This window comes from Haliotis rubra, unplaced genomic scaffold, assembly GCF_003918875.1.
Source record: "Haliotis rubra isolate DU_JTF1 unplaced genomic scaffold, ASM391887v1 Scf1112, whole genome shotgun sequence".
Classification (NCBI taxonomy): Eukaryota; Metazoa; Mollusca; class Gastropoda; order Lepetellida; family Haliotidae; genus Haliotis; species Haliotis rubra.
In genome coordinates, this window is record NW_025765018.1 from 281,810 (window position 1) to 291,786 (window position 9,977).

General features: G+C 35.8%; 1 long non-coding RNA gene across 1 annotated transcript; it reads left to right on the forward strand.

Annotated features, from left to right (window-relative positions):
- Positions 1-999: 999 nt before the first annotated feature.
- Positions 1,000-9,110, forward strand: LOC124288648. The gene is made up of 4 exons (XR_006901503.1): positions 1,000-1,097; positions 8,599-8,643; positions 8,834-8,860; positions 9,097-9,110. It is a non-coding gene; the product is annotated as an uncharacterized LOC124288648 (long non-coding RNA).
- Positions 9,111-9,977: the final 867 nt, after the last annotated feature.

Sequence of the window (9,977 nt, forward strand, 5' to 3'; positions counted from 1 at the left end):
ACAGTTACTGTTGTCACTGACATCGTCCTCAACACCACCTTCAACGTAACACTAAAACGACTTGGAAATGTTCAACTGGACTATACGTGTGACAACTCAACGTATAATCTCGTTTGTCATGGAGCTGTGAAACTTCTCAAGAGTAAGTAGAAATTATCAGATAAAAAACAGATTACATGCAGGTCTCTTACATGTATTTTGTGAACATTCGAAAAATTGTGTAAGTAAATCATATGTGCTCTTATTGATGTATAAATGTTCCTGTCTCTGTTCCATTTCGGTGCACTTTTCACATCTCAGTAAAATATAAGCATGAATAGTCTTCAGTTATAAATGAAAGTCCTTAAAACTCGACAATCAAAGAACACACACACACCTTTTCTATACAACTCAATTTTTCAGAAGAATCAGGATGACAAGAGACACACTTGCCATGCCTCAAAGAGTTTACAGCAAATAGAATCTTTTTTTGTGATTATGTCCTACGGTCCCTTGAACTCAGTTTTACCGGTGCTTTTTCGAGTGTAAGAAATATTCACGTCAATAAATGTGATGATTATTATAAGATAATATTTTTATCAATAATACTACTTTACTTACCCTCTTACTTTTTAAAGTTATTGTACATTCATGCTTTCTCGTACGTTCATACGCTATCTTGTGTATAAAGTAGTATTTACTTCCAAAACGTATAATGGATAAAATATAGCGTTTCACATCATACAAATAACATGTGTGTAACCTGTGGCTTGTTAAAGTTAAGAAATGCATGTTAGCCGTTATCTATTAATCCACAGGTCCTCCGGAGTGTGACATTAGCAGCTCCAAGAATGGATCCCTGATTCCTGGTACAAACCTGACTCTCACTGTTAACATCACCAACTACTACTGTACCGAGGAGGCTGCGTTCGATCTCATCACCGGAAGTGTCCAGCAGGAGCTGGTACCCAGACACCACGTTGTCGACGTTAACAGTACCGTCGTCAGCGAGGCCTTGGAAGTCACATCTGCGCATGACGGAGACATTAAAATCAACTTTACATGTGACGGGACATATCGTGAACTTAGCTGCAGCGGCGACAAGAAGATAATTGTAGGTAAGTATAGTGTCCGAGGGCAGTTCTAGGAGTCTCTGTGTATGTCAGTAACAAACCAAAATATATAATCGTGAGGTAATTAAAGGATTGGGCACGTGATGGTTTCCGACAAAAGTTAAAACATGACGTTGGAGGCGACCATATCATATTCGGTGACTCGCTGGAATGGATGCCTTTGCTTCCACGTTTTGCTGTTCGAAGCTCATGATGTTAATCACCAGTTTGTCTAATCAACATGATCAGACTGAAATAATAATTACTAAAACAAAAGTACAATTATTTGTTAATTTTGACAAACCCTACTTTTGCGAGTTTCCATGCACGGAAATTTATTTCATACTCCCTAAAAGAGTCACACTGAAATCCTTCTGCTGCACGAGTATCTTTGCCACATGTTTTGAGCCAAGCATAATGGTATTTTTCAGGGACGCAAATGCCACTCTTGTTTGTGGGAATAAACAATCATACGTACAATGTCACGATCTATTTAATTTCTTTGTCTTGCTGTGAGACAATTCACGATAACATCCATTCATCTGAGGCCTGCATCCTCAGGTGTCCAAGCCTGATACAAAGAAACGTAGCCTAACCACGCACAGCAGGTAGCAACGCTACAAGACACCCCTCGTCATACGAGGCTGTCGACAATTCGACAATTTTATTACTCAAAAAACCACCTTCGGTGGCACAAGAACATATTTTAACAACAATTTATGTACAATTCATAGGCATGCTTCTTAGAATACAACAAATAATTCCTTATACATATGTACCGTTCCCTATATATAAATAAGTGCATATATTAATAGGTGGATAAACACAAACGCTTATTAAAGATTGGTTAGCAATTTTTGCAACTGTATGATAAAATTTGACAAACATTTCTCATATCCTGTAGTAGTCGGCGACAGAACAAAGACTAATTTAGATATATTGGTAAGATATTTTGTGGTGGGTATGTATTGTTCACGATATGAATTAAGTGCTAGACATTTAAGAATATAGTGTAATTCATCACCGATTACACTTAAATTACAAAGTGTACAATATCTTTCATCCCTCGGTATACTTTGCCATCTTCCAGTCTCAATTGGCAGGTTTACATTTAAAGTTCTAAATTTTAAAATCGGCACAGAAACATATTTCGGTAAAAGTAGGTATTTTTCAAAAGCAAGTAATTGTTTGTAATGTTGATAATACATTCCTTTCGGGCTAGATTTGATACTTTCCCTCCACTGTTGAATAAACTGGTCTGTTAAAACTTGTCCAGCTTTCAAAACTAGAGAAGACGTGGTATATACCGAGGGATTTACAAATACATATGATAATCCAATTCTATCTAGTAAACCCTTGATAAAGTGAATCCAAGGATCCGACTTAAATTTTTTATTGTATTTATTTAAACTGTAATTATATAACACATGGGATAGTTTAAGTGTATCAGTATATGTTAGTTTGTGCCAAAAGGATAACATACGTTGGCATATTTTTATAGATATTGGAGTTCTGCCAAGTTCGCCGTAAACCATAAAATTTGGCGTAGATTTCCTTAGTCCAGATGCAAGTTTCAGAAATTTTAGATGTATATTCTCTATTAGGTCAAGTTTTTCAAATCCCCACAATTCTGATCCATAGGTTAAAATAGGTGTTATCATCACATCAAATGCCGATAATAAACAATCTAAGGGTAAATTCAAATTTCTTGTTTTTTTCAGCAGGCTATACATAGCCTTTGTAGCGTTTTCGGTTATAGTTTTTATGCTAGTTACCATTCTTTTGTTTCTGTGTAGTTTTATACCAAGATATACATAACTGTCCACTAAACTAAGATTTTTCTCCCCAAATTTAAATATCATTTTTGATTTAGCCGCTGGGCCTGAACCGAATACTAAAATTTTTGTTTTTGATACATTTACATTGAGTTGCCAATTAGTGCAATATTCATAGAAGGAATCAAGAGACTTTTGTAGGGCTTTAGGAGTAAGGGCAAATAAAACAGTGTCATCAGCGTAAAGTAACAATAAAATTTGCAGCCAGATTTGTATTTCATTTTCGTTAGATAATTCCAAGTTAACTCCTTTGCAACCATTTTCATACAGATTATTCTCTAGATCAATAAGAAAAATTGAAAATAAAAGTGACGATAAGTTCTCTCCTTGCCGTACCCATTTTTGACATGGGAAATAATCGGATGAACTGTTTTGTGTACTTACTGTTGACTTAATGTTACGATACATACTTTTTACGAGCTCAAGAAATCTTCCATGTATACCGGACTTTTGCATCTTCGTCCATAGACCGATTCGCCAGACAGTATCAAATGCTTTTGTGAAGTCGATGAAGGCACAGTAGAGCTTTTGCCTTTGTGATGTCAGTATGCTATTAATTGTCCGCAAAATAAATATGTTATCGGATGTTGTAAAATGTTTTTAAAAACCTGCTTGAGCGGGAGTAATGATATTGTTTTGTTCAAGGAAAGATGTTAAACGCGAGTTAAGTATAGAGGTAAAGAATTTTCCAACACAGCTTTAAAACAGTTATAGGTCTGTATGAACTTGGGTCAAGTTGGTCACCCTTGTTTTTGTATATCGGTTTTATAACTCCAATCAGCCAAGAATCGGGAATTTTACCTGTTGTAAAAACGAGGTTGAAAAATTGAACATAGAAGGGGGCAAAGATGTCAATAGTATCGATTATGTAATCATTTTCAATATTGTCCAAGCCCGCTGCTTTATTTCGTTTGAGTGTTTTGGCGGTAGACATAATTTCTTCAATGCTAATGTCTTTATTAAGAATACTACAGTCATATTCCAAATCGGGATGGTTACTTTCTTTGAAATTCAATTCATGTTCGCTGTAATTTTCTGCATTTAGATCTGTATAGTATTCAAAAAAAGTTTTGGTATCAGGCATCGCGATGTTATCTTTCGAGTTTCTATCTTTCCAGAAATTCCCAGTATTCTTTCGGTGACTTTTTCATTTTTTCTCTAAACATATTTTCAAGAGATATCCTATGTTTTCTAATATGTTCATCTAGGCATTTCTTGTAAGCTCTCGATTCGGTGCGTAGGTTTTGAAGATTAGACTGTGATTTATTTTCCTTAACTTTTCGTTTTGCTTTATGGAATCTTTTTCTGAACTTTCTACATTTTGTATTGAACCACGGCTTGTTCTTACGATAGCGGGGTGTGTATTTCATATGTTGTCGTGTCCCAAATGTTTCACGTGCAGCATTAACAAGCACGTGCGCGAAGCGATCGGAGAGCGTGTTGATAATCGATAAATCTTCATGGTTGGATACCGCTGTACGGACAAAATTTGTAAGTTTATTTACTTTATTCATGTCAACATTTTGGCGAAAAGTTGCTTTTTTATCGAGATTATAACGTTTAGGTTTAGCCGTTTTACTATTATCTACATGATGAATAAGTTAAGGTTTCTTTACTACATCGGGAATAGACTTGCTTTTCAGTGTAAACGATAATGGGCAGTGAACATCTGACGTGAGGGGAGAAAAGTCTAAATCATCCAAATCGGTAAAAAGTTTTAAACTTTTGGGGGAAGTAAGAACATAATCGATTAAACTTTTGTCATTACAAGTTAACTTCCCAATATGTTTATCATTTCCCACCCTTCCATTTACAATGAATAAATTCAAATTCTTACAAATATCTATAAGTGCATAACCAAAATTGTTTACTTTACCGACATCTTGAATTGATCTTTCTAGAGGAAGGTTTAAATCATGTAAATATTTCCCAGGGCATATATCTCCAATTTCATCGAAATCAATCTCTTCAGTAAGAAAGTCATCGTATACAGAATAATCACATAAGGTATTTGCTCTGGGGTTGAAGTCACCCATTAGAGTAACATATTCACTTTTCGTAAGCTTATGCATAATTGAAAGTTCTAGGTCGAGGAAAGTGTCATGCGTAACATATCTGGATCCATCCGGGGGGATATACACTATTCCTAAATAGTGATCTTGCTCAATATCAAATAAAGTTTTTGACAGTTTTATCCACATTACATAATCATTATCCTTATCTACTAATGTAATAAAATCTTTGTACTCGTTCTTAACAGCTATTCCAATTCCTCCTGATTTTCTGTTAGTTTTTACTCTATTCCTGTGCGATAGTGTATACCCATCAAGATGTATGTCATCTAATTCATTTGTTTTAGTTTCTTGCAGTCCAAAAATATGTTTACTTTCTATAAGTTTAACAAATTCCGAATACTCTAATCTTTTTCTTTGTCCACATACATTAACACTTAAAACATAAGAGCGGAATAGTTTAAAATGCAGTCATCATCATCATCATCATCATCATCATCATCATCATCATCACCATAATCATCAGCGTTAGTATCATAAATGTCAACATCGACATTATCTACAACATGTTTATCAACATTTACAATATTATCATCTTCATCAGCTATGTCAATATGAGCATCTACAGTATTTGTATCAACATCTTCGATTCCAGAGGCATCATTATTTACACTTCTGTTGATGTATTTAATTTTGTTATCAGTTTCGGAAACATCAATATTTACATTTCTGTTGATATGTTTCATTTTATCTTTATTTTCAGAACCAACAATATTTATACTTCTGTAGAGATGTTTAGTTTTGTCGTCAATTTCAGAAACATCATTGTGTACACTTCTGTTGATTTGTTTCGTTTTGTCATTAAATTCAGAAACATCACTGTTTACACTTCTGTTGGTATGTTTCACTTTATCGTTAGTTTCAGAAATACCATTATTTACATTTCTGTTGATATGTTTCATTTTATCTTTATTTTCAGAACCAACAATATTTAAACTTCTTTTGAGATGTTAAGTTTTGTCATTAAATTCAGAAACAACACTGTTTACACTTCTGTTGGTATGTTTCATTTTATCATTAATTTCAGAAATATCATTAAATACACTTCTGTTGCTATGTTTCAATTTGTCATCAATTACAGAAGCACCATTATTTACATTATTTACACTTCTCAGAGATATCGTTATTTCATTTTCACTTTATCATTAGTTTCAGAAATATCGTTATTTACATTTCTGTTGATATGTTTCATTTTGCCATCAATTTCAGAAACATCATTATTTACACTTTTGTTTATATGTTTAATTTTGTCATCAGTTTCAGAAACATCGTTATTTACACTTCTGTTGATATGTTTCATTTTGCCATCAATTTCAGAAACATCATTTTTTACACTTTTGTTGATATGTTTCATTTTGTCGTTAGATTCAGAAACATCATTATTTACACTTCTGTTGATATGTTTCATTTTGCCATCAATTTCAGAAACATCATTATTTACACTTTTGTTGATATGTTTCATTTTGTCTTCACGAATATCAACAGCATCACAATTTATAATTTCATTGGCTTCAACAATTTTATCGTCAATAATGTCAATAGCATCAAGACAAACCACATTATTTTGGTCTGCAAAATTAACATCACTGTGTTCAGGGTACACATCAGAGCCATTGCAAATGAGAGTCATTGATGTATTTGCTTTGGCATATGTGGCAATACTGACTAGGTATTGATCATATGAGGTCTCAGTATTTTGTACTTCTGTCTTTAATGAAAACTGGGGTATTTGTGAGTCACTTTTGGAGGTTTGGAGTACACATGAGTGAGTGTCATATTGTTCTGGTGGATAATATACAGAGGGGGATGCAGGCCATGTAGTACTGACTGACTCAAGCTCCTGCCCACCGACGTCTCCCTACGTTGGTTTCTGTATGGGATGGCTGGGTCCCTGGGGTACTCTGTAGGGGAGGGACAGGGGACTGGAGGGTATTCTCAACATACAGCTTGTCTACTACAATCACTGCCCTTTTTCTGCTTTTCCTAGCCTCCCTCAACAGAGGCAGCAGAACATTCTTTCTATAGTCACTGATTTCTTCCGGGAATTGTTCCACAATATGGAATGGTTTTCCTTTCAACATTTTCCCACATTTCTTAACACTCTCTCTCTCTCTTTTGTGATAAAATTTTTGCAATGATGGGTTGAGGTCTGATAGACTCCCCATGATATCGTGGACTGCGTTTAGGTCCTATTCTGTGAACACGTTTAAATTGAATCTTGTCACCATCCTCATGCTTTATTCATCTTTGATAAAGTTTCTCAATATCTGTTCACAGTCTTCGAAAGGTTGAGTTGTTTTAGCTACGTACTCAGGGATGTTGGTGAAAATGAGATTATCTCTCATAGATCGGCAACGTTGGTCTACGAGGGCTTCACGGAGGCTTAGATTGTTATTTGGGCTGCTAGCTGACTGGGCCCAAATATCAGCGATTTGTTTTTCCATTTCCACTTTGTTCAGTTTTAGATCATAATAAATGTCACTGAGAAACCCTGCGCTTTCTACCAAAGCCTTGACCCTTTCTTTAACATCGTCAATATCTTTCACTTTTAGTTCCAAGTTAGCAATGTTTGTCTTAATGTCATTCACATCTTTCACTATTGAGTCCAACTTAGAAAGTTTGTGATCCATGGACTCTAACCTGGCCAAGATGGCTGCCGAGGTTGAGTCAAGGCAATGGCTGGGGGGTACCTGACTTATATATTGTCTTGTGGGGTAGTGAAAACAGTCTGCTGGTTGGGCTTGTAGATAGTCTGTAGAGAGTCTCCCACGATGTTGGCTGTGCTATCCAGTGTTGACGTGGCCATTGTTGACGTGTCACCTGTAGTCTTCTCGCTGATTTCGGTAGGTGAGGTAGACTGTTTATGTCGTTTTCGGCCCTTCTTATCACTTTCAGGTGATATGAACTTCTTTCCCATACTTTGTAGACAGCTTTGGAGTATTTTGAGACAGTTTACATTAAAATCGTGTTGATTCAATCAGATGGAGACACAAACACGTCTTGTCGTCGCCTCGACGCATGCTCAGCCTGGACCCAGACCCTGGACGATCCTCGTGAATTTGCTCCTGGTCATCTACCAGACTATAATTCAAGAAAATTGCAAATACAGTAATACAGTTGTTCACTTAATAAATCTGTATTGATGAAGATAGAATGTCATGCCAGTGCATTTGGACCTTCTGTATTGAACACGAAGATGTCATGGTAGGTGAAAAAGAACTTCCAACTGTTTTTCCCCCGCCATGACACCTTCTTGTTCAATACATAAGGCCCAATATCACTGGTATTGCATAATATATACACATAAAAGATGTACACACATATATATACATTAGGTATGTTTATATTCTACGTCTCAGCTTCCTCATATATAGTTTGACCACGACGATGTACTTGGTATCAGTTTTATAAGAAGCTCTACATTACGCACGATACACAAGACACATTGGTTTCTAGGGAAAATTGCAATTAAGTACACTTTGACTTGACCAACAATGTATTACTCAGCAGTATTGAATTACGTTTGTACAAATTTCTTCTCTTGTTTGTTGAAGGAGAAATGTCCTCTTTCATGTTAAAACCATTATTTTACCTTTGCAGTTGGAGCGACATCAACTGCAACACCACCAACGTCAACGCCTGCATGTGCTCATATTCATACTCTGTGTTATCCCTGTTCTGTAATTCTATGGATTAATAATTTTTAAAGAATCTATCATATCAACATTCTTGGCATAATAAAATTCCAGTGATCGAACCATATGAAATTATTTTTGGATAGAAAAAGAATCCAATAGAAGGAGAATTTGACATTGTGTATTGTTAATGCTTTCAGCATCTCCAACTACATCGACATCGACAGGTGCGTGTATTTTATAGATTCATAAATACCTGACACTATGTTCACTGCAGTTGTAAGATCTATTTGTTTCCAGTTAAACATGTAGTTGAAAATATATCTGTCAAAGTATATTCTGTGACCTCTTTGTTACAGTAGGTCACTAAACATTAAACAAAGGTCATTCAGTTCAAACTGGTTTAGATCTTGAGAGCACTGATGCTTGTGAGCCTAATGCTTACCCCTCTTGCTTCTTCCAGGAAGTGACACCACATACACCTCTATCTCCGCCTCCATCTCCACCTCCACCTCCATCGCCACCCCCATCACCACGTCATCCACTACACCTCCAACACCTGCATCTTCACCTGTGTACCTCATCATAGGTATAGTGATTGTGTTGCTCGTGCTGCTCATATTCATCTTTGTCCTGATTGTCTGTCGTAACAGAATCGCACGGGTTGCCCGGAAGTACAACGTCACAAGGAAAAGGCCCAAGGTTCGGAACTTGAAGGAAAATTATAAACCCAACAAAGGGAAACGCATGTCCCAAATCAACCCTGACAAAAAGGCTGACTTTGATCAAAATGTTTTTGGATCCACTGCTGATTCTGCTTCAGAAGACAAAGGAGCATCAGTTAAAGAGATGGCAATATAGCCGACGGATCGAATAGAGACTATGTTTTAAGGAAATTTGGGGGTGTAAAACTACATGGTAATCTGTCTTGAGCAGCTTATTATTATATGAATGAAAGTCCGTGAAAATTGCTAAAAAAATTCAGCTATTTTGATTTTGAAAATAATAATGCTTTTGCATTATGGAAAGTAAAAGAGACACATAGCAAACTTGACAGTCGGAGTGAAACAATTGGCTGTTATTGTGTCAATGAAATAGGATACTTAATGTGCATTTGTTTTTCAATATTTTGAAGACGTGTTCTGAGAGTATATGTTGCTGTGGGACACATTCAGGTATTCCTACACTGACAAGAAACATTTATACATTCTAGTAAAAAAACAGGACTACATTGTCGAAAACCGTTATCTGTTATCAAATCCGCTGTTTGACACTTTGTAATGTGTACCGGATCAATATATAATAATAAGTCAACCAGGTATGCTTTTTTCAGATTATATATTT